This window comes from Drosophila navojoa, unplaced genomic scaffold, assembly GCF_054131105.1.
Source record: "Drosophila navojoa isolate 15081-1374.11 unplaced genomic scaffold, UAZ_NAV_1.0 NAV_Backbone_211, whole genome shotgun sequence".
Classification (NCBI taxonomy): Eukaryota; Metazoa; Arthropoda; class Insecta; order Diptera; family Drosophilidae; genus Drosophila; species Drosophila navojoa.
The window spans coordinates 14,492-37,542 of NW_028301787.1; the positions used below are offsets into that span (position 1 = coordinate 14,492).

Genomic DNA, 23,051 nt, shown 5'->3' on the forward strand with positions numbered 1-23,051 from the left:
GGGTATACACATACATTTTAACATTATGATTACGTTCTGAAAGTTTCATTACGATCGTACGTCTAGAAATTAAATTATTAAATAAGTTTTCATTATATTGCCAACACTGCAGCGCAACCCAAGCGCAATCGCCTGTATATGTGAGTGTGTGTATGTTTGTATGCGTGTGTGTGTGTTTGCTAATTATTTTTGAAATATCAGTTGCTTGTAGGGTTCAGGGGATCTCGTAGTCGAGCAGTCTCGACTAGAGCTTTCTTACTTGTTTATTCTGCCGGATCTGTCAACTTTTGATGGGATTATAGGCCTTGACCTGCTAAAGCAGGCAGCTGCTTCGCTTTGTCTAGATTTAGGACAGCTTAAATGGGGCACGGAGGTAGAACAAATCACCTTCCACACGTGCAAAAATGTGAATTTCACAAATGTAGACTGTGCAGAGGCATCCCCATTAGCCAGTAGTTCCTTTTTAAAATGCTAAAGACCAGACAAAAGGCCTTTGCAGACCCAGACAAGGCGTTGCCGTATAACACATCAGTCGTGGCTACCATTAGGACCACAGATGAGCAACCGATCTATGCCAAGCTTTATCCATATCCAATGGGAGCAGCTGATTTCGTTAATAAAGAAATCAAAGATCTGCTAAAAAATGATATAACTCAAAAGTCAGTCTCTCCCTACAATAACCCAATATGGGTAGTAGACAAGAAGGGCACTGATGAAGCGGGCAAAGAAAAATTAGGTTGGTAATGGACTTTCGTAAACTTAACGAAAGAACCGTGCCTGACAAATACCCTATGCCAAATATATCAATGATATTGGGGAATTTGGGAAGAGCGAGAGCAGATTGGCAAATTTTGCTATGTTTATGTCGATGACGTAATCATCTTTTCAGAAGATGAGGACTCCCACATTAAACACGTGGATTGGGTCCTAAAAAAGCTTACACGAAGCAAACATGAGGGTCTCCATCGAAAAGTCACGATTTTTTAAGAAAAGCGTTAACTTTCTTGGTTTCATAGTAACCAGCACTGGCACCACGACGGATCCTGAAAAGGTTAAGGCAATACAGGAGTATCCAGAAACATGTGTACTAATCCTATTTAGTCCGACACTCCGTCCTATATATCGCCATATCATTCATACACATATATTTCTCCATATCTATATGTATATTCCGATCAATATTTTTTAAAACAAGAGAACAATATTCTCAGTTAATTGTTTAATAAATTTATTTGCAATATTCTGCAATTTAGCACATCCGCATACACTCATATACTAGTCGCCGGCTGCAGAGTGACATACATACATATGTACGTACATACATACATACATACATGCTCCTCACTCGATCTACTAAATAAAAAACAAATATCCTTTGTTGTTTTTAATAGTTTTATTTTGCAATTTAAGATCACTTATCCACCAAGCATAATTACTTCTACTTGTTTTATTTATATATTTGCTAATTGTGTGTCCGCTATCTTCTGTTTGTACGAACATACGCTCATACATATGTACATACATACATGTCTGCACATATGAGCAGCCTTGGGTTTATTTGATTTTTACTCGCACGATCAGAATTCATCGTAATTTAAAAACTATTGCAAAATAAAAAGAATAGATTTTTAGTCTTTTTTTTGTTCTTTTATTGTTAACAGAAAATCTCCCCAGCTTAATAATTTAATTTAATTGTTTAATTTATCCTAATTAAATTTATTTAATTTTTCCATTTTTCGTTTATTTGCTTAACAAGACATTTTCTTTTTCAATTTCGTTCGGGTCGAGCGCAACTTAAGGTACCCGCTTCGCGTTTGATTAAACGCAGTGCCTCCGCATCTCCCATTACGTCCGGGAAACCACCAGCACTTTCAAGCGCAGTCCGGTCGTAACCTGGTCCAGTCCAAAGCCCGCAAATCCATTAAATATGTCTCTGTTCATCGCGGCTGCGGATAGGCTTATTAAATTCGAAGCCCGCATTGCCGGTCCCGGGGACTCTGACGCCACCCAGGCGGCTCAACTCCGGGCCTTCGAGATCCGCCGAGAGCGGGACAGGGCCTTGTGGGATGATGCTGAGCAGCAATATAAGGTCTGTGCCAGAGCGTTGAACTAAGGGGCGTGCAGTAGCGAAGTTGAAGCCATCGAGGCCAAATTCGACAACTGCTACACTATGTATGAGCGGTGTTCGACGCACCTGGGGGTGCAAATCGACGCACTTTCCGCATCGAGTACACCGCCCGCTCCTATGTCCGCTACTTTCGCCTCGTCTAGAGGCGCCTTCCACCCGTTGTATACGGAAGTGTTCCACGGCGATTCCTTGCGCTGGCCAACATTCCGCTACCTTTTTACTGCGATTTATATTCAGAATCCGCGCTTGACTCCGGTGGAAAAGTTATTCCACCTAAATTCAAAGACAGCAGGCGATGGGGCTCCTTGTGTGATCGGTTCGAGAATAAGCGGCTGTTAGTCAACAGCCAGCTTAAATCCTGCTCAACCTCTCCAAAGTACCAAGGATCAGGCTCGGCTCTCAGAGAGTTGCATGGCACCATTCATAGATGCGTCACTGCAATCGAGCATGCTCAAATCTCTACGGAGAATTGGGACTGTATCCTTGTGTTCATGTGCACATCCAAATTGCCAGATCACACTCGATCTCTCAGTGAGCATTCACTGACACAAAAAACAGAAATTCCAGCCTGGCAGGACGTTAGTCACTTTCTTAGCGAGCTCTTGCTCTCGAGGCTATGGAAGGTGATCATTCTGCACCAACAGCTCCAATCTCAGTTCCGAGATGCCCGAGCTCTGCCCCTCACAAACTAGTCAACTCCTTCACAACGCAAGTGAATCTGTGCGATCTGTGTTCAGAACAGAACAGAACAGAACAGAGGTGTCCTCCTCGGCACGGCGGTGATCAACATATTATTTATTTTAATATTTTATTTCTTAAAGTTATTGACAAAAACGAGAGTCAATTTAAATTAAAAAAAAAAAGCCTAAACAAAGTACAGGATATAATATCAATAGCAACACCGACCCGATGGGGGTATTTTATTTGCCAGTCCGGCCAGCTATGCCCACGTCTCACAGCCAAATATGGTCAGTGAAACTAATAATGCTATAAAAAGAAGTGTTAGTAAGAAAACTTAGAAAAAAATATTAAATGTAGATTTATTAACTACATATAAAATAAGTAATTCTTAAAATAAAAATATAAAAACAAAAATAAACAAAAAACAAGTAAGAAAACTCTAGTCGAGACTGCTCGACTAGGAGATACCCTGAACCCTACAAGCAACTGATATTTCAATAATAGTTAGCATACACACACTCACACACACGAATACAAACAAACATATGCACACACACACGCAACAAACAAACAAACGCACACACGCATACAAACAAACACACGCATACACACACACAAACAACACACACGCATACACACACACTCACATATACAGGCGATTGCGCTTGGGTTGCGCTGCAGTCTTCGCAATATAATGAGAACTTATTTGTTGAATAATTTAATTTTTAGACGTACGATCGTAATGAAACTTTCAGAACGTAATCATAATGTTTAAATGTATGTGTATACCGAAGCACAAGTTTCTAGTATTTGATATACGACTTTTACAAAGATGAGAGTGAGGGGGTGGATTTAGGGGTGGGGGGTAAATTTTAACAAAACCCGAAATTGTCTAAAATACATCTTAATATACATTTTAAATGTGGAGACTCTAGCTTGAAAGATGTAAAAATGTAATAAATAAGAATTAGTACAGAAAAACAAAAGGTAAGGTATTAAAAGAAATTGCAAGAAAAGTTAATAATATAAAGAAAAGTAAAAAGAAAAGAGTAAAGGAAGAGCACAGAATAGAATATAGGATAGAGTTGAGAAATCACTACACAACATTGACAACGAAAATGTATACCAATGCTTATGCCTGGGCATTGTGAGTGATTTCCCTAAGATAAGCTAATAGCAAACTTTTTATTTTAGGAAGAGAGAGCTCTAAGGAAAAAACGTGATAATATTTATTAAAATTAGCACTAAGAACATGAAACGCACTGTGCAAAGAATAATCCCTAGTGCACACCGGTAAATGAAGCGGACGATAGTGTCTAGTTGTTCGGGACGGAACCGAAAAATTTAGACGACCCAACAAAGAGGACGAATCAATATCACCACTAATCAATTTATGCAGAAAAACAATTCCTAAAATTTTTCTGCGATTGGTTAGCGATGGAAGATCAATAAGCTGGAGCCTACTATGATAAGACGGTAATCGTAAATTACTGTCCCATCGAAGATCCCTTAAGGCAAAGAGAAGAAACTCTTTTTGGACCGATTCGATGCGATCCTGATGCAGTTTATGCTGCGGAGACCATACAACAGAGCAATAATCTAAGATGGGACGCACAAGCGAAGTAAATAAGCGCTTGGTGGTAAAAGGATCTTTAAATTCCTTAGACCAACGTTTAATGAAGCCAAAAGTGTGCTTGGCTTGGTAGAAATATAAAGATTAAAATTTAGTTTACAATCGAAAGAAACACCAAGATCTTTGATTGTGTGGATGCGTTGTAAGGAAATATTGCTAATTTTATAATCAACAATTAGAGGAACGGTACGACAGAATGTCATTGTCATACACTTTGAGCAATTTAAGTCCAGCTGGTTTGCCACACACCAAAGTTGAAATGCATTTAGGTCATCTTGAAGATGATGATGTCCATTTGCACTGGAGTATGGAAGGCAAAGTTTTACATCGTCAGCATACATAAATATAATAGAATACGAGATACAACTAGGAAGGTCATTTAGAACAAGTAAGAAAGCTCTAGTCGAGACTGCTCGACTACGAGATCCCCTGAACCCTACAAGTAATTGATATTTCAATAATAATTAGCAAACACACACGCACACACACACGCATACATACAAATACACGCACACACACACGCCTACAAAAAAACACACGCACACACATACACATACAAACAAACATACGCATACACACATACTCACATATAAAGGCGATTGCGCTTGGGTTGCGCTGCAGACGTACGATCGTAATGAAACTTTCAGAACGTAATCATGATGTATTAATGTATGTGTATACCGAAGCTCAAGTGAAGGTGATGATGTCCATTTGCACTGGAATATGGAAGGCAAAGTTTTACATCATCAGCATACATAAATATAGTAGAATACGAGATACAACTAGGAAGGTAATTTATAACAAGTAAGAAAGCTCTAGTCGAGACTGCTCGACTACGAGATCCCCTGAACCCTACAAGCAACTGATATTTCAATAATAATTAGCAAACACACACGCACACACACACACACACACGCATACAAACAAACACACGCATACAAACAAACAAACGCACACACACACGCATACAAACAAAAACACGCACACACATTCACATAGAAACAAACACACGCGCACACACAACTCACGTATACAGGCGTTTGCGCTTTGGTTGCGCTGCAGTGTTTGCAATATTATGAGAACTTATTTGTTGAATAATTTAATTTCTAGACGTACGATCGTAATGAAACTTTCAGAACGTAATCATAATGTTTAAATGTATGTGTATATCGAAGCACAAGTCTCTAGTATTTGATATACGACTTTTACAAAGATGAGAGTGAGGGGGTGGATTTAGGGGTGGGGGGTAAATTTTAACAAAAACCGAAATTGTCTAAAATACATCTTTATATACATTTTAAATTTGGAGACTCTAGCTTGAAAGATGTAGGAGATATAATTTTTTAAGTGATCTTCGATAAGGTTTTTTATCGATAAAAAAGTATCGGAATGAGTTATCGTTTTTTAGTGATAAACTCGATATGCGCGTGATATATACGGACATTTTAAAAAACGATAACTCATTCCGATACTTTTTTATCGATAAAAAACCTTATCGAAGATCACTTAAAAAATTATATGTCCTACATCTTTTATGCTAGAGTCTCCAAACTTAAAATGTATACTAAGATTCATTTTATACAATTTCGGTTTTTGTTAAAATTTACCCCCCACCCCTAAATCCACTCCTCACCCTCATCTTTGTAAAAGTCGTATATCAAATACTAGATACATTTAAACATCATGATTACGTTCTGAAAGTTTCATTACGATCGTACGTCTAGAAATTAAATTATTCAACAAATAAGTTCTCATAATATTGCCATACTGCAGCGCAACGCAAGCGCAATAGGTTATAAATTTATACACATTTTTAGAGCTCCAATTAAAAATATATTCCAATGCATTTTATACAATTTCGGTTTTTTTTATATTTTGGATACCGGCTCCAAATTCACCAGAATCCCCAGTGAATGCTAGTATAGCTAATTGTAAATGATTTGACATGTTTTTTTTTAAATGCCAAATATTCAATAGAATATGTAGATCATATGCTGAAAGTTTCATTGAATTCGGTTTAGACAATCGACGTTAAAAAATAACAAAATGTTTGGCCAATTAACAAACGCACGTGCGGCAGCAACAGCAGTTTTCCAATACGTGTGCACACATACATTCAAACATCTTCTGGCACATTCTTAGAATCACATCATTAGTTTCGTTTAGTTCTGCTAGATGGCGTTGCATCAGTGAATCTATTTCAGTTTTGACATTGCAAATAAGAACAGAGGAGTGGTGTCATAGTAGAGGGCGCGGCGCTCGATCGCGAGGTCCCTGGTTCAAATCCTGCTGAGGGCATATTGTAGTTTTCTTTTAATTGCTTCAAAATTTTTATATATTTGATTAAATTTCTCTTATATTTTTTCAAAAATCGAAATTGAAATTTTAACCATACTATATGTACGTTTTAATTAGTTTGGTTGTTCTTGCACATTCTTAAAGTCACATCAGCAGTTAGTTTGACTTAGATTTGGTAGATGGCGCTGTAGCAGTGAATCTATTTCAGTTTTGACATTGCAAATCAGAACAGAAGGGTGGCGTCAAGATAGAAAGCGCAGCGCTTGATCACGAGTCTCGGGTTCAAACCCAGAGCGTGTCGTAATTCTTTTTTTTAATTGTTTCAAAATGTTTATATATTTAATTAAATGAGTTTTCTATTTCATTTATATTTTTAAATACATCGAAATCGAAATTTGAACCATACTAAATGTGCTTTTCTATTAGTTTGGTTCGAGAGCGCTCGACTAGAGTTTTATAACTTGTTTATATAAGGTAATGATGAAAGATTCTTTCCAAATTGAAGGGAACACAGCAGTATCCAAGGACAAGTTAAACAATTTTAGTAATTGTGACTGAAGAGAAACACTGCACTCTTTAATCACACAACTAGGAAAGATGATTTCAACGTCCTAATGGCCGCAGCCAGAGAGGCTGCAGTAACTTTAGGAGTATTTTATAGACCCATATTCAAAAAGAGGATATGGATATGAGTTGTTGTAGAGATTAGCCAAAGAATAAGTTGATTGAAAACAATCAGCAAATAGATCAGAGGAATCCTGGTCATTGCAAGTTTTTTCACCACCAAGGACAAATGAGGACGGCAAACCAGAAGATTTACGCTTCAAATTTACAAATGAATAAAATTACTTGGAATCTCGAGCAAACTGACGTTTGAAACGTATAAGATAGTTCTCATAACAGCTAGAATTTAAATGATTGAAGTTTGACTTGGCAATGGAATATTTGGACCAATCAACACTTGAACCAGACTTTTTATAATTTTTAAAACATTTAGTTTTAATGTTTCTCAAGTTCAAAAGAGTCTTGGTAAACCAAGGTGGCTTATTTGAAACTGGCGAAATACGGCAGAGAGGGACACAAACATCGAGAATAGAGTTTAAGGTTGAGTAAAAAAACGATGCTGCCAAATTAATATCGTTCGACTCATATAAAGTAGACCAGTCTGTTGAATTAATTAATTCATTAAGCAAAACAAAATCGCATTTACAATAACAACGACATGGACATGAAGGCAAAGGAGTATAATTGGGATGATTATCGACAGCTAATAATACTTCTAAAGTGGGGTGATGTATATTCTCAGGAATACAGAATGGAGTCGTTCTCACGACATTTAAGAGCGAATCGTGATTAGTAAACACCAAATCAAGTGTGCGATTTAGGTGATTAGAAATAGAGTTAATCTGAAACAGAGACAGGTTAAACAATTCATCAAAAAGATAAAGATCAATTGTCGGAATTAAGTAATTTGTATTACAAGTTGCTAACCAAGAAGTGTTGGGAATGTTAAAATCCCCCAACACAAGAAGCAAGTCTGTATCATTCACATGCTCATAAACCTCTTTAATACAATTAATGTGATGAGCATAAACTTGTAAATCAGAAGAGGGAGGGATATAAGAACATGTGATAAACAGTGAGCGCGATGGGAGAGTTAATTTAACCCCTAAAATCTCCGCATCATGAAGGGACGAAAAGGTAAACACATCAGAGAGGATACTGGATTTAACCCTCTGCGCATTAAACGATCGAGTCTAAAAATAGTGAAATTATTTGAAAGGATTTCACTATTATGAATATTATTACTTAGCCACGTTTCAGTAAATGCAATAATATCATATTGTACACTAAAACTGTGTAAGAATAAACTATTAACTTTAGAATTCAAGCCGCGTACATTTTGATAAAGCAGAGACAGCTGAGAAGAAGATAGGAAAGAATTTAGTTTTTTGGTACAGTGTTAGATGACGATTGCACCGAAGGTAGATTTACAGCAATAGGAGTAGATCTGTTACGAATTTTAGGTCTAAATTCATGAACTACCACATGAGGTGGCCAGAAGTTTGGATCACATAAAGTTTTAAAATGTTCTATCGGCACATTTATTTTAAAAGAGGCAATTTCGCGCGGAGCTGCGAAGCTAAACTTCGATATAAAAACCTTAGCCGAAGTCTTGCTTGCTATAAAAACAGATACTGCCTCACAGGTCGTATCAGATGAAAGCCTAGATAAGAAAACTTGCTTTCGAGGAGAGACGACTGATAAGGATATGCCGGGAGTGGCTGAATTATTAACACTCATGGCTTGAACAGCAATTGGAGAAGATTCCAATTTTTGAACAGAACCTGAGTATCAATAGCAGCCTCAACAGAAGAAACCAATAGCTTCAGGAACAGGGTGATATAGGATCGAGCGAATAGGAGCGGATGACAAAACTGAAGCGCAAGGTGAGGGAGGGGCAAGCGAATTAGGGGACGGTGTTGGTACAGAGGGAGGTACCAACAACGATAAAGACTCCAAATGAGGGGACTCTCGAAATTAAACTGGGTTAGTATTTCTTCAGCAGCAGCCATATCACTGGATAACTGCTTAGAAATCTTTTTCAGTTTTAAAAACTGAGCCCTTACAGCGCTGTACATTTTAGAAAAGTTGATCTGTCTTTCTAAACAAATCGGACAAGACCAGCGTACACCCCCACTACCAATTTTTACCGTCATTAAAATATGGCATAGTTCCTCTACATGGTTGGATTCGATTTTTTGAATTCGTCCTTAAAATTGCATATAGACTTAAACTTAAAAAATAACAATTTCATCTCTCGATGAAAATAGAAAAAAAAAATGGCGAAACAAAAAAAATACACGGGATAACAATAAGGCAGACGTTTTCAACAGATCCTCATTTGTCGAGCGTATATCTGACAAAATATTCGGTCAGCAAAACAAACTACCCTTACCAGCCAACGTAATCGACCTTTTGGAATCACCAATCTCGCCATATTTTTCTAGCATGGGCAATAATAACAATGTTCCCATTTTTGATGCTTTCAATAGTGATAGTGATTCAGATTCTGACGCTGAAAATCCGTTTTCAATAGAAATGGATATAGAAGACGACTTTTAGCAACATTTTTAACTGTAAAATACTTATGGTATCATTATACTTTTCTATTTATATTTTACTTATTAATATTAAGGTTAAGTGTTAAAAAATTAATTTAAAATATTTGTTGAATTTAACGAGTGATATCTATCTCATATGGGCGGCTAGAGAAGGCGTTGTCAGATCGGTCTGAAATTTAGATATGTTTTTATGTGCATCGACACTATCGTATGTACCAAATTTAAAAAACCTAGCATTAAAACTTTAATTTTCGTCAAAAACTCGGATCTCTGGCCCACAGTGCATTGTGTTAATGCGAGAATTTTTTCGTGTGTGGTTTAATCGAAACTTTCTTTGATTTTTATTTCTGGCTTCAAGAGCTTCTTCTGACATCATCCCTATCGTATGGGCAGATGAAGGCATGGGTACATGTCTACAAATAATATTGCAGTTTCAAATGCATAAATGTATCAATTTCACATCCGGATGCTAGTGCTCGTAATATTACACTAAATCGATAAATTAAAAGATAGTTGACTCCAGTTGTTTTGCCAGCTAACTTTGCATCTTTTAAAAACTTTCTCGCTGTGTTGCCGTTATTAGTATTGCCTGACCCACCAGGCATTGAAAAATCAACCAATATACCCATCTCCTTTCTCAAATTCTTTTGTATTTCCAATTTTCTCATATCAACAGCTGCTTTATCTGTACTTCAAACTTGCAAATTTTTATAGCCTGAACCCATTGAAAATGGGAAATAGGGTATAATGTTTTTGTGAAAAAGTATGTAACAGGCAGAAAGAATCATCGCAGACCCCATTAAGTATATATATTCTTGATCAGCACGACGGGCTGAGTCGATATAGTCCTGTCCGTCTGTCCGTCCGTCCGTGCGTCTGTCTGTATGAACGCCGAGATCTCAGAAGATATAAGAGATAGAGAGCTGAGAGAGCTTTGGTGTGCACACTCGTGTATACCATACGCAGTACGAGTTTGCTTTATTTTTTCGATAACTTATCCGATAAGTTTTGTATCTAGAAAAATCGAAAAATTGATTTTGGTTTTTGAGCCTCATTGGAATACTATTAGACGTGGAGACTTCAGATCAGCTTGGAGGTTTCAGGGTATTTCCTAGTCGAGCAGTCTCGACTAGAGCCTTCTACTTGTTAGTTATTAGTCGGTAGCTAATATGCAGAATGCAATCAAGGAAACGAATCAAAGCATGTAGATGCCTTGCATTTAATAGCAGTGAGATCATTCATTTAATTTTTTTTTTTTTTGGGTTGTACCACATATTTCACAAACTAAAGTTGATGATTTAGCCAGAACACTGAATACTTTACCATCTATCATCGTCAGGTGAAATTGATGATGTACTTGAAAATTTTTTATATTAGTATTGCTGTTATTTGGCTTTTGAAATTATTCACAATATCATGAACCAAATCCATTGTTTCCTTTTGACAAATCAATTTAATAACCTGCAATAACGAGTGGATGAAGGTTTTGCATTCTTCCAAACTAGTAGTATTTCTAATGGTACCAAGTAAGCCGAAAACATGTGCTGATCATACAAGCTCAAATCATTAAAATTCTGGCGATAAGTTGAGTGGCCACTACTTCCATCACAACCCCATATATATGTATATTGCAGTTAGCTGGGAACCATTGTAATTTTCTATACTAGGAAAATCTTTATAATGCGCTTTATATATTCGGGATATTGTTAAATTTTGTAAAGGTACCTCAAATGAAGGATCAGTTACTACTAGACCACTAGGATAGCACAGTTGTTTTTGCAGAACGCAAAACATCATACATCGGAAATATATTTGCATTTCACATTTTGGTACCACGCTGCAAGTCTGTATAAGCCTTTTTTGTATAACCACCATCAATATATAAGGCTAAGGCTTCCTGTGGTGTATACCTAATTGGTTGCTTATCATCGGATTGAATAATTGATTTTATTTTTTGGGAAGACTTTCATCAGTGCTCAACAAATTAATCATTTTAGATGCACTTCGCTTTCACAGTTGTATAAACCAGTACTAGCCGCAGAGACAAGCTCATTGCTCGGAATTTCTTGGACGATGTTTGAATTTTTTTTTCCTGGCTATCTTCAAAACTGAGATCAGGTCGTCCAACATTTGAGTTTCGATCCACCAATATTATATCGTCATCTAACCATTCCTGGTTGTTTGGCTCGAAATTTTTAAGAATTCTATGGTTCAAAAACAAATCAATTCATATGCGCCAAAAGGTAATAGTTACCAACAGCAACAACAGTTGCAATTACAGAAGCAGCAGCAATTCCTCTTATGGCTCCAAGAGCAACAAAGAGAACAACAACAACAAGATAAGCAAAACAGCCAACGATTAGAACGACTTGAAAGCATGGTTCACGACATGGCCAACATGGCAAGACAATGGACTGGAAATACATGGAATCACCAGCTTCACAATAACGCCTCAACCTCACACTGAACTCACTCAGGATCCTTATTGGGAGTGCCAAAGGCATTGCAGGTAAAGCCAGAGAAATTGAACGCTTTGCGCACAACAACAACATAGACATTCTGCTGCTAAGCGAGATAAGACTAAACCCAGGGGAAATCATAAATATCTATGGATATACTTTCTATCCAGCATACAAACCCTCTAATCACAATCATGGCGTTGGAGGAGCAGCGGTATCTGTCAGTTCTCTTCGCCATTTTCCACAAAGAACCCTGGAAACGCAATCCATACAAATGTCGTCAATAAAAGTTGCCACAGGTCTGGGAGATATGGAATTTAACACTATTTACTGTCTTCCAAGAAATAGACTTGAAGAAAGACACTTCAATCACATACTTGCCTCCTGCGGCCAAAGATATCTGATTGGTGACACGTGTAAGGTTACATTAATTTTCCAGCCGGGGTCAGAGTCTCAGTCTCCCCAGGGCCATAGCTTACAAGAAATTTATAAGTTAGTGCGGGACATACAGAGTTAGAGAAATGGGAGAGGGGGGAGTTGTTATAGGTTAGGCGACCACGCGGCCTGAACTTGCCGACCACGCCCACGCTCACGTGTTGGCACGCGGGAGGGCGGCAACAATCGAGTGGCGCGATCAAGCGCACTCTAGATTGCGGGGGTCGGGGTTACGAAGGCGTGCTGTGGGGAGTCACTACGAATGGTAGATCGAGGGTCGAGGAACGCCTAACGTTGCCGCCGGCGTTCACTCACAGACAACGCGATTTTCACTGCCAGAGGTTTACCCTTCCGGCGAACGGGTCGTAACCACGTTCAAATTACCAGTTAGTGTTGTTATAGTTATAGTTAATTGCAGTTATTGCCAAGAATCAACATGTTAGACGAACTGACTACAAATGTATACATGACCATTTATGCATCTGCTCACTTCGAGAGCTCAAAACTCACTAATTCTTGCGCGCAGCTGATCCCTTTCTGCCGCTCTGCAGCTTTCACCACGCGACCAGCAATGCAGTTCACCACGACGAGCCGCATGGTTGTATGGTTGCATGGTGGGGGGCGCCCGCCCGCTGATTTAAATTTAAATTTCACACACCTAGCTGCATCGATTTTGCCTTATATCATGGATTACCTTAGTCACAAGCAACTATACACCAAACCTGGGACTTAGATTCTGACCACATAGCCCTCGTTGTAAACTTGCAAGTAAATGGCTCCAACATCAGACCAAGCCCACAGTTGATCAACATCCGCACTAACATCACAGAGTTCAGACAACGTCTTGAATATGCCATCGATCTGAACTCCGCCATGGACTCTGGAGAAGACATTGAGAGGGCTGTTGAGTCTCTAATTGAGGGCTGTTGATACCTCAACGCCATCTGCTCCTGGAATACCCCCAAGAAGTTATGGCATTGTTCTCACAAGAGAGGCTAGAGAATTAATTAGAAGAAAGAGGTGCCTCCGAAGAAGAGCGATTCGATCTCAAGATCCTTGGGACCGACTTCTGTGGAATCGAGCTGCAAGAGAACTACATAACCTCCTAAGGGAAATTAGAAGTGACTTCTTCGAACAGAAACTCGCTTCTATGGACTATACAATTGATTGCACAAAATCGCTCAAAAAACAACCCTTTAGACAGGTCCCTGTCAGATGTCATAATGGCGAACTTGCGAAAAATGATTTGGACCAGTCCAATGCATTCGGATACCATCTTGCAGAGCGCTTCAACAGCTTTGAATTCTACTTTAGAGCAAACAAGAGAGACCCAACTAAGCCTACAGACCCCACTACAGATGACCTTGCCTATTAAGCACACAAAGATTGAGGAACTAACAGAAATTATACGTTCATTGCCAAAAAAACAAAGCTCCGGGTGTTAAGGCATTTGCCTTAAAATATAAATTGAAGTAGTTGACTTTTAAGAGTAGTAGACTTTTAAGATGCGCTCTCACTGTGAAAGCTGCGCTTGCGTTCTTATATGCCATAAAAATAGTACGAATTGAACCACTGGTGCCCAACACTTGCCTTTTAATTCGAAGAGACCGCAAGTTGCTTATAATTCTGGACCATTGCACGGAACAGACTCCTTTTAGAAGAACATTTTTGGCGCCCCGGGTGGACTCTTTGGATTTGAAGGAAGCTGGATTATGGACTTTGTGAATAATCAGGGAAGTACATAAATACATAGAGCATATAGATGATAAAGTAATGCAAGCGATAAATAAATAAATTCATTACTTGAGACATACAGAATAGTGTTGTATGAGAAAATTGATTTATGCCTATGTAAATTGTGTTAAGAGAAAATAAAGCGAAAATAAATAAAAACAAGTAAGAAAGCTCTAGTCGAGACTGCTCGACTACGAGATCCCCTGAACCCTTCGAGCAACTGATATTTCAATAATAATTCGCACATACACACGCACACACACGCATACAAACAAACACACACCCATATACAGGCGATTGCGCTTGGGTTACGCTGCAGTGTTGGCGATATTATGAGAACTTATTTGTTGAATAATTTAATTTCTAGACGTACGATCGTAATGAAACTTTCAGAACGTAATCATAATGTTTAAATGTATGTGTATACCGAAGCACAAGCTCTAGTATTTGATATACGACTTTTACAAAGATGAGGGTGAGGGGGTGGATATAGGGGCGAGGGTTAAGTTTTAACAAAAACCGAAATTGTATAAAATACGTCTTAATATATATTTAAAATTTGGACACTCTAGCTATAATGATGTAGGAGATATAATTTTTGAACTGACTTTCGATAAGGTTTTTTATCGATAAAAAAGTATCGGAATGAGTTATGGTTTTTTAATGGTAAACTCGATATGCGCGCGATATATACGGACAATTTAAAAAAAGTTGAAGTCTCTAGCTCTTATATCTTCTGAGATCGACACGTTCATACATACGGACAGACGGACGGACGGACGGACAGACAGACAGACGGACAGGGCCAAATCGACTCAGCTTGTCGCCCTGATCAAGAATATACATACTTTGTGGGGTCTGCCACGACTCCTTCTGCCTGTTACATACATTTTAACAAAACCATTTATACCCTGATTTCCCATTTTCAATGGGCTCAGGGTATAAAAATAATAATAATAAGGTACATATTGTAATTGACCGTTGATCTGCAAATAATTCAATCTCTGTTGCCTCGCATAATCTAAGCATTCTTGGCGCCGTTAGTGTGTTATAGTTTTTGTTGCTCATTTTTCGTATCGCAGCGCTTGCACACATCGCTTGCGCAGATAATTTCGTTCTTGCCTTGCGGTCTTAATTTGCAAGCGCGTGTGCAATATCGTTTACACTCGCGCTTACATGATAAATTGCGCTCTTAATTTACACTGATCGTTTGTAAGCTCGCTTGCAATATCGCTCTGGTTGCGCGCTTACTACTTGCGCTCATCATATGGATTTATTGTCGCTCAGAACTATTACTCTCGCTTTGCGCTCATCGTATGAGCTCAATCGGCACTAATTAATCTTTGGCATTCTAGCTTGCAATATCGTTGAGTTCTCATTTGCACATACGGCGCGCTCTCGCTTGTGCATGCATATGTGTGAATGCATTGCACTCAATTGATCTACATAGTTAAATTTCACTCAATAGCTGTTTTTCAAATCTAAACTCGTTGCATATACCTCGTTACGTTGGCACACTCAAATCAAACGGATGCCAAATCCATGGATTTGCTGATGCCACAACGAGGGCTTACGGTTGTTGTTTATACGTAAGAATGCAAACAGGTGAGGGTATCACTACTAGGCTGCTAGTCGCCAAGAAAACAAAATCTGTTCTACGGTGGGAGTTGTGTACTGCAGAATTGTTAGCTACCTTGTGGGATGCGGTAAAGAAAATACTTGATTGTCCTATTAATCAAGTTACATTTTGGTCAGACTCTGAGGTTGTGCTTCATTGGCTGCGAATGCATTCATCTAGCTTGAACACATTCGTTGCTCATAGCGTGGCAACCATTCAAGAGTTGACAACTAATATTTCTTGGCGTCATGTACCAACTATTTCGGAGATGTTCAGTTGAGCAGCTTAAAACATCATTGTGGTTTTGCGGACCAGGATTTTTAAAGCTTTCTGACACATTGTGGCCAGCCTACAGCTTCTGAATTAAGTTTCGCATTCCTTGCAGTCATATCTGTAATTCAACACATTGAAATCAGCGAAAAAATTAAGAAAATGAAGAAATCAATCGTGTTGCAACCGTCATTGCAAAAACTGACACCTTTTTTGCACCCACATCAACATGGCAGGCGTGTGTTGTGGTTGCTACGAGTCGCAGGTCGTCTATTGAAGGCACCACTAGCACATAATGCCGAATTTCCCTTATTGCTCCCAACTAAGTGTCGCTTTGTGAAGCTTTATTTGGAGCATTTGCATCGCTCTCATTGGCACGCCAATACACAATACAATAATGGGCCTGCTTCGTCAGCAGGTGTGGCTGGTCAATGCTCGAAAGGCTTGCAGTGCAGTAGTTAGAAAATGCGACGCCAACACTACAACATTTGGTCCTTCGAGCCGGATATCATCCACCTCCACATACACATCAGCATTCCATCGACCGTCGAGATAAGTACCCCATCTTTGCGTAAAGTAGTACATATATATATACAGTATATACATACATACACTGGCACTTGTCCGCCGCTATATTTCCTTGTATATATATTTATATATGTACTAATTTACATTATATTTACTGCATGCCTATATGTATATATATCCTTATATGCATATATAGACATGTCTGAAGCTGTGTTACAATCCATACACAAGCATATGTACTAATCCTATTTATTCCGACACTCCGTCCTACATATCGCCATATCATTCATACATATACACTCCATAACTATATGTATATTCCGATCAATATTTATTAAAACGAGAGAACAATATTCTTTGTTAATTGTTTAATAAATTTATTTGCAATATTCTGCTGTTTAGCACATCCGCACACACTCATATACTAGTCGCCGGCTGCAGAGTGACATACATACATATGTACGTACATACATACATACATGCTCCTCACTCGAACTACTAAATAAAAAAACAATGTCCTTTGTTGTTTTTAATAGTTTTATTTTGCAATTTAAGATAACTTATCCACCAAGCCTAATTACTTCTACTTGTTTTATTTATATGTACATTTGCTAATTGTGTGTCCACTATCTTCTGTTTGTACGAACATACTCATATGTATGTATATACATACATACATGTATGCACATATGAGCAGCCTTGGATTTATTTGATTTTCACTCGCGTACTTCTAAACAGCCCAGCAACACAATTAACACATAAATTCACAATAAAAAGTTCTACATACATATGCACGGCACATTTAAATAATAAACTTAAATTGCTAAATTGGTTGTTTTGCTTTGTGTCCAAACAGCTGAGATCGTAACTAGTATCAATTTCGTGACGATAGTTTTGCACGATCAGAATTCATCGTAATTTATAGAAAATAGATTTTTAGTCTTGTTTTTTTTTTCCTTTATCAGCTTAATAATTTAATTTAATTGTTTAATTTATCCTAATTAAGTTTATTAAATTTTTACATTTTTCGTTTATTTGCTTAACAAGACATTTTCTTTTTCAATTCGTTCTACAAAGTTCAGTTGACAACTTCCTTGTCTTAGTCAACTGCATTACTCTGTTCTTGAGTGACTTTCTACCTCTGTATCAGAAATTTCCGCCAGCTAATTTCTAGTTAGCTTCCATGTCTGATCGTTCGGGTCGAGCGCAACTTAAGGTACCCGCTTCGCGTTTGATTATACGCAGTGCCTCCGCAACTCCCATTCCGTCCGGGAAACCACAGACCACCAGCACTGTCAAGCGGAGTCCGGTCGTAACCCGGTCCAGTCCGAAGCCCGCAAATCCATTAAATGAGTTCATCGCGGCTGAGGATAGGCTTATTAAGTTCGAAGCCCGCATTGACGGTCCCGGGGACTCTGACGCCACCCAGGCGGCTCAGCTCCGGACCTTCGAGATCCACTGAGAGCGGGTCAGGGCATTGTGGGATGATGCTGAGCAGCAATATAAGGTCTGTGCCAGAGCGTTGAACCAAGGGGCGAGCAGTGGCGAAGTTAAAGCCATGGAGGCCGAATTCGACAACTGCTACACTGTGTATGAGCGGTGTACGACGCACCTGGGGGTGTAAATCGACGCACTTTCGAGTACACCGCCTGCTCCTATGTCCGCTACTTTCGCCTCGTCTGGAGGCTGTCGCCTTCCACCTGTTGATACAGAAGTGTTCCACGGCGACTACTTGCGCTGGCCAACATTCCGCGACCTTTTTACTGCCATTAATATCCAAAACCCGCGCTTGACTCCGGTGGAAAAGTTATTCCACCTCAATTCAAAGACAGCAAGCGATGCAAATACCCGAGACTACGAATCGAAGCTTCTGCTCTCGTCCTTCCAAAACTTTCCGGTAAACTCCCTTCATCTCCAATTCCGCAACTCTTATTGAACCAGCTGCCGAATATTCAGCTAGCTGATCCCGAGTTCTACAAGAGTTCAGAAATTGATGTCCTTCTAGGTGCGGATATCCTTCCGACTATTATTCAGGGAGGTTACCATCCGGATATCTGTGGACCTCTTCTAGGTCTAGAGACTGTTTTCGGTTGGGTACTGGCTGGCCCACTTTCACGAACTTCACCGGAAATGGTCTCCTCGTTCACAACTCAAGTATCCGTTCCGGGTGAGACAAAACTTGAGATTCCGGCAACTCTTCCATCCCGAGTTCCCGACAAGAGCACTACAAAAGTGAGGGTCGGTTTCAATAAGAGCCTGAATGATATCCTTCATTTAGGCCCATCATTCCAACTCGATCCTCGTCCTCCTTGTGCTGTCGAACTAACCTCCATGTTATGTTCTAACGAACAAGCAATTCAACCTCCAACTCATTCGTTTTTCCAGATAAAGACGCCGTCATTAGAAAGCAGCAAGCCACGTGGTACCAATTCCTTCCAGTGCCGCGTATGCCCAGAAGCTCATGGTCTCCGAAACTGCCAGCGGTTTCTGGGCCTTTCTGAGGAAAAATGGATGCATGCGGTACTTATACATGAGTACTGCACGAACTGCTTGGCTCACGAGCACTTCGGGCAATCCTGCCGCAACAAGGGACGTTGCAAAACGTGTGGCCAGAATCACCACAAGCTCCTGCATCTTCACGACGGCCTTGTTCCGCACACCAAGAGATCTCCAGCTTCGAGCGCGACCTCTTAATTTGCAATCCTTGCAAGGGGGGAGTATGTTAATGCCAGATCCCATTAACAAGAATTGCTCCTCCCGCAACACGTTATGTTATTAACAGCACTCTGTTAATAACATAACCCAGTTCTCCAACTGGTTCGCTGTACTCGCCGCCCCGCGGAGTACCTCGTTCCCCCTTGAGCGTCACTTGCCTCTCCTGGTATTGACGACATATATATCTTTACTAATGCTATACGAGCAACACAGCTTTAATCTAAGAAATAAAGACGAGGAAATTACAACCCGGTCTTTTTACTTATCGGCGACGCCACCACTACAACACATGGTAAACGCGTCTACTTGAACGATAACACATTCCTTCTGATTACTTTTGCCACTTAGTTTTCCAGTTATATCGATATGGAAAGTGTGCCAAGGAATATTGATTTTGAGTATTGGATGTAATTCAGCTTGTATTTTGCCTGATGACGTTTCGGACATTTTACAAGTGATACAGTTATCGACGAATTTCGCAATGAAGGAGGCGTGGCAGACCCCATAAAGTATATATATTCTTGATCAGGGTCTGTCTGTCCGTCCGTCTGTCCGTATGTATGAACGCGTCGATCTCAGATCATATAAGAGCTAGAGACTTCAAATTTTTTTTAAAGTGTCCGTAAATAGCGCGCGAGTTACCATCTCAGTCCCATCAGTCCTCCCTGAGATGTCCCCTCGGCTTGGTGTATTCGTGTGGGCAACGCTTGCTGACGAATGCTATGATTTTGGACAGCTTGAGCAGAGTTTTAGCTTTCCCAATTGGAAGAGCAACCGTAGCTCTTTGCTGACTACCAAAAGGTTCCGCCACCTCCCCCCTCCCCCATCCCCCATTCGATTTATTTATTTATTTATTTATACAAATGTGACACCCATTTGTGCATTCCACCAATACGTAGGCTCTTGTCGACGCGTGAACTGCTTGCGGCGTAACATGCTCCTATTGCCGGAACTTTGAATGTGGGCTACCATTTGGCATGCTCTGGCCTCAGCTTTACCAAATGTGCCCAGAGACTGATTAGCCTCTGAAAGTGCAGCGGGATCAAAGGTATCCAGCCGATACGATTCCCTCAACAAGGTTGACACCCTGGCAGGTGGGTCACCTGTTGTGAACTGAAATGCCGTATAATCGCTGCCCGTATAGCTATCGAAAGAGGGATGAAGTGACAAAAGTAATGTCAATTACAGATCCGTATCCAGCCCGACTGAAGGTGAACTCGTGGCCAGTGTTGAGCAGTGCAACATCTAGTGTTGCGAGATCTCCAGTAGGATACGGCCTCTGGCATTTGATGTGTGGCTGCTTTATTCTAACGCCCATGAGTTAAAATCTCCTGCTATAATGGCCTTCCGACCCCTAGCACCCTCGGAAACTCGTCTAGCACCTTTGCGATTTCACTGAGCTGCATGCTGGGAACCAGATAGCAACTGTAGAGCCATAAGTTGCCATATGGCCACGTACGAGCCCATTGAATGACTTAACATCCGAAAGTGCATTCGCTAAGTTGCCACATACCCACAACACAGCTTTACCATTTGCGTCTGTTGCCCATGTTCTATGGCAGGCCGATGATGTGATGTGATGTGGCTCACTGAGAAAGGCTACGTCTATACGCTTTCCTTTTATCGTCTGCTCTAGTAGATCTTGGGAAGCAACACAGTTATTTAAGTTAAGCTGAAGAAACCTTAACATTTTACGTGCAGCAGTTTCACGGTAGGATGGGCACTTGAAGCTGCCAGTTGAGTGATTCATCTGCTTTTCACCTTTCCGGGCGCAGAGGCTACATTTCGGTGGCTTGGCTTTTACACTGTGACTCATCTCTCCACACCACTGTGGGCCAGAGAACCGATTTTTCGACGGCAATTAAAGTTTTAATGCTAGGTTTTTAAAATTTGGTCTATGCACATAAAAACAAATCTAAGTTTCAGACCGATCTGATCACGCCTTCTCAAGCCGCCCATATGAGATAGGTTTCCTCTTATAGATACTGGTACGGTAATTAATAATGCTAGCACTCGTTAAATTCAACAAATGTTTTTAATTTATTTTTAACACTTAACCTTAATATTAATAAGTAAAATATAAATAGAAAAGTACAGTTAAAAATGTTCCTAAAAATGTCTTCTATATCAATTCCTATTGAAAACGGATTTTCAGCGTCAGAATCTGAATCACTATCACTATTGAAAGCATCAAAAATGGGAACATTGTTATTATTGCCCATGCTAGAAAAATATGGCGAGATTGGTGATTCCAAAAGGTCGATTACGTTGGCTGGTAAGGGTAGTTTGTTTTGCTGACCGAATATTTTGTCAGATATACGCTCGACAAATGAGGATCTGTTGAAAACGTCTGCCTTATTGTTATCCCGTGTATTTTTTCGAGCATGTAACCTCCTGTCACTCTTATAATATTTGTTGCGAGCCTCTGAAGCGTTTTCGCCAAAAACACCTAATGAAAGGATTGATGCCTCTATTATTTGGTGTCCATGAATTAACACTTTATGGACTGTTGCCGACATTGGAAACCATGGATATATTGACATATATAGTGCTATGGTTTTCTGACAATATTTTTTAAAATATAGTTGAAATCTGCAATGAGAAAATCATCAAGACCTAAGATTTCAGCTAGTAGCTTAGGTTGTGCAAACGCCCTCCTTGCTGTATTGCCGTCGTTGGTATTTCCATTGCCATTCTGCTTAGGCGTATACACATGTAGAGCCATAGCATTCCACATCTGCATCTGAATCGTTTTTTTTTTTTTTGTTTCGCCATTTCTATATGGAATTTTAAGAACGAACTCAAAAAATCGAATCCAACCATGTAGAGGACTTATGCCATATTTTAATGATTCATGTCTTAGCGTAAATTTTGGTGAGTCCATTTTAACATTTTCCATAAAGTCTTTTGGACTCGCTCCACATACCGGACACAATTGGCAAGATTTGGATTCAGTCAAAATGTTTAAAACTTTTTTATCTAAAAGTGTCAATTGAAGATCATATTTAACTGGAATCGATTTACCATTTACAACTGTGCAGATATATGGAGACAAATTTCTTATTTGATTCGATTCATCCAAAATACATTTCCAATATGGTCTATTAATTTTAGGGGAATTATTGTTGTTGCAAAAAGCGAGTCGACAGACAGCAATGAATCACATCCAAAAAAGTGCTGCCTATAGCTGCTTTGTCCGGTTGATCAGTCAAATCCATAGCTTGCAATAAGGGTCAGACTTAAAGTATTACCAAACTGCTCAAATAAATCTTTTTGCATTTGAATTATACGGCAACTAATGTGGTCTAGAAGACTTTGCAGCGAGTCTTCAGCTACTGACTCGCTTACATTAATATCATTAATCGCTTACATTAAGTCAAGACTTAGCTTCTCTCACTTTGTTGTAAGCAGGAAAAAGTTCGCAAGA

General features: G+C 39.4%; 1 long non-coding RNA gene across 1 annotated transcript; it reads right to left on the bottom strand.

Annotated features, from left to right (window-relative positions):
• Positions 1-1,374: 1,374 nt before the first annotated feature.
• Positions 1,375-17,782, bottom strand: LOC149090413 (uncharacterized). Its single transcript, XR_016197622.1, has 2 exons — positions 17,579-17,782; positions 1,375-1,530 (listed from the first exon to the last, which is right to left on the bottom strand). It is a non-coding gene; the product is annotated as an uncharacterized LOC149090413 (long non-coding RNA).
• Positions 17,783-23,051: the final 5,269 nt, after the last annotated feature.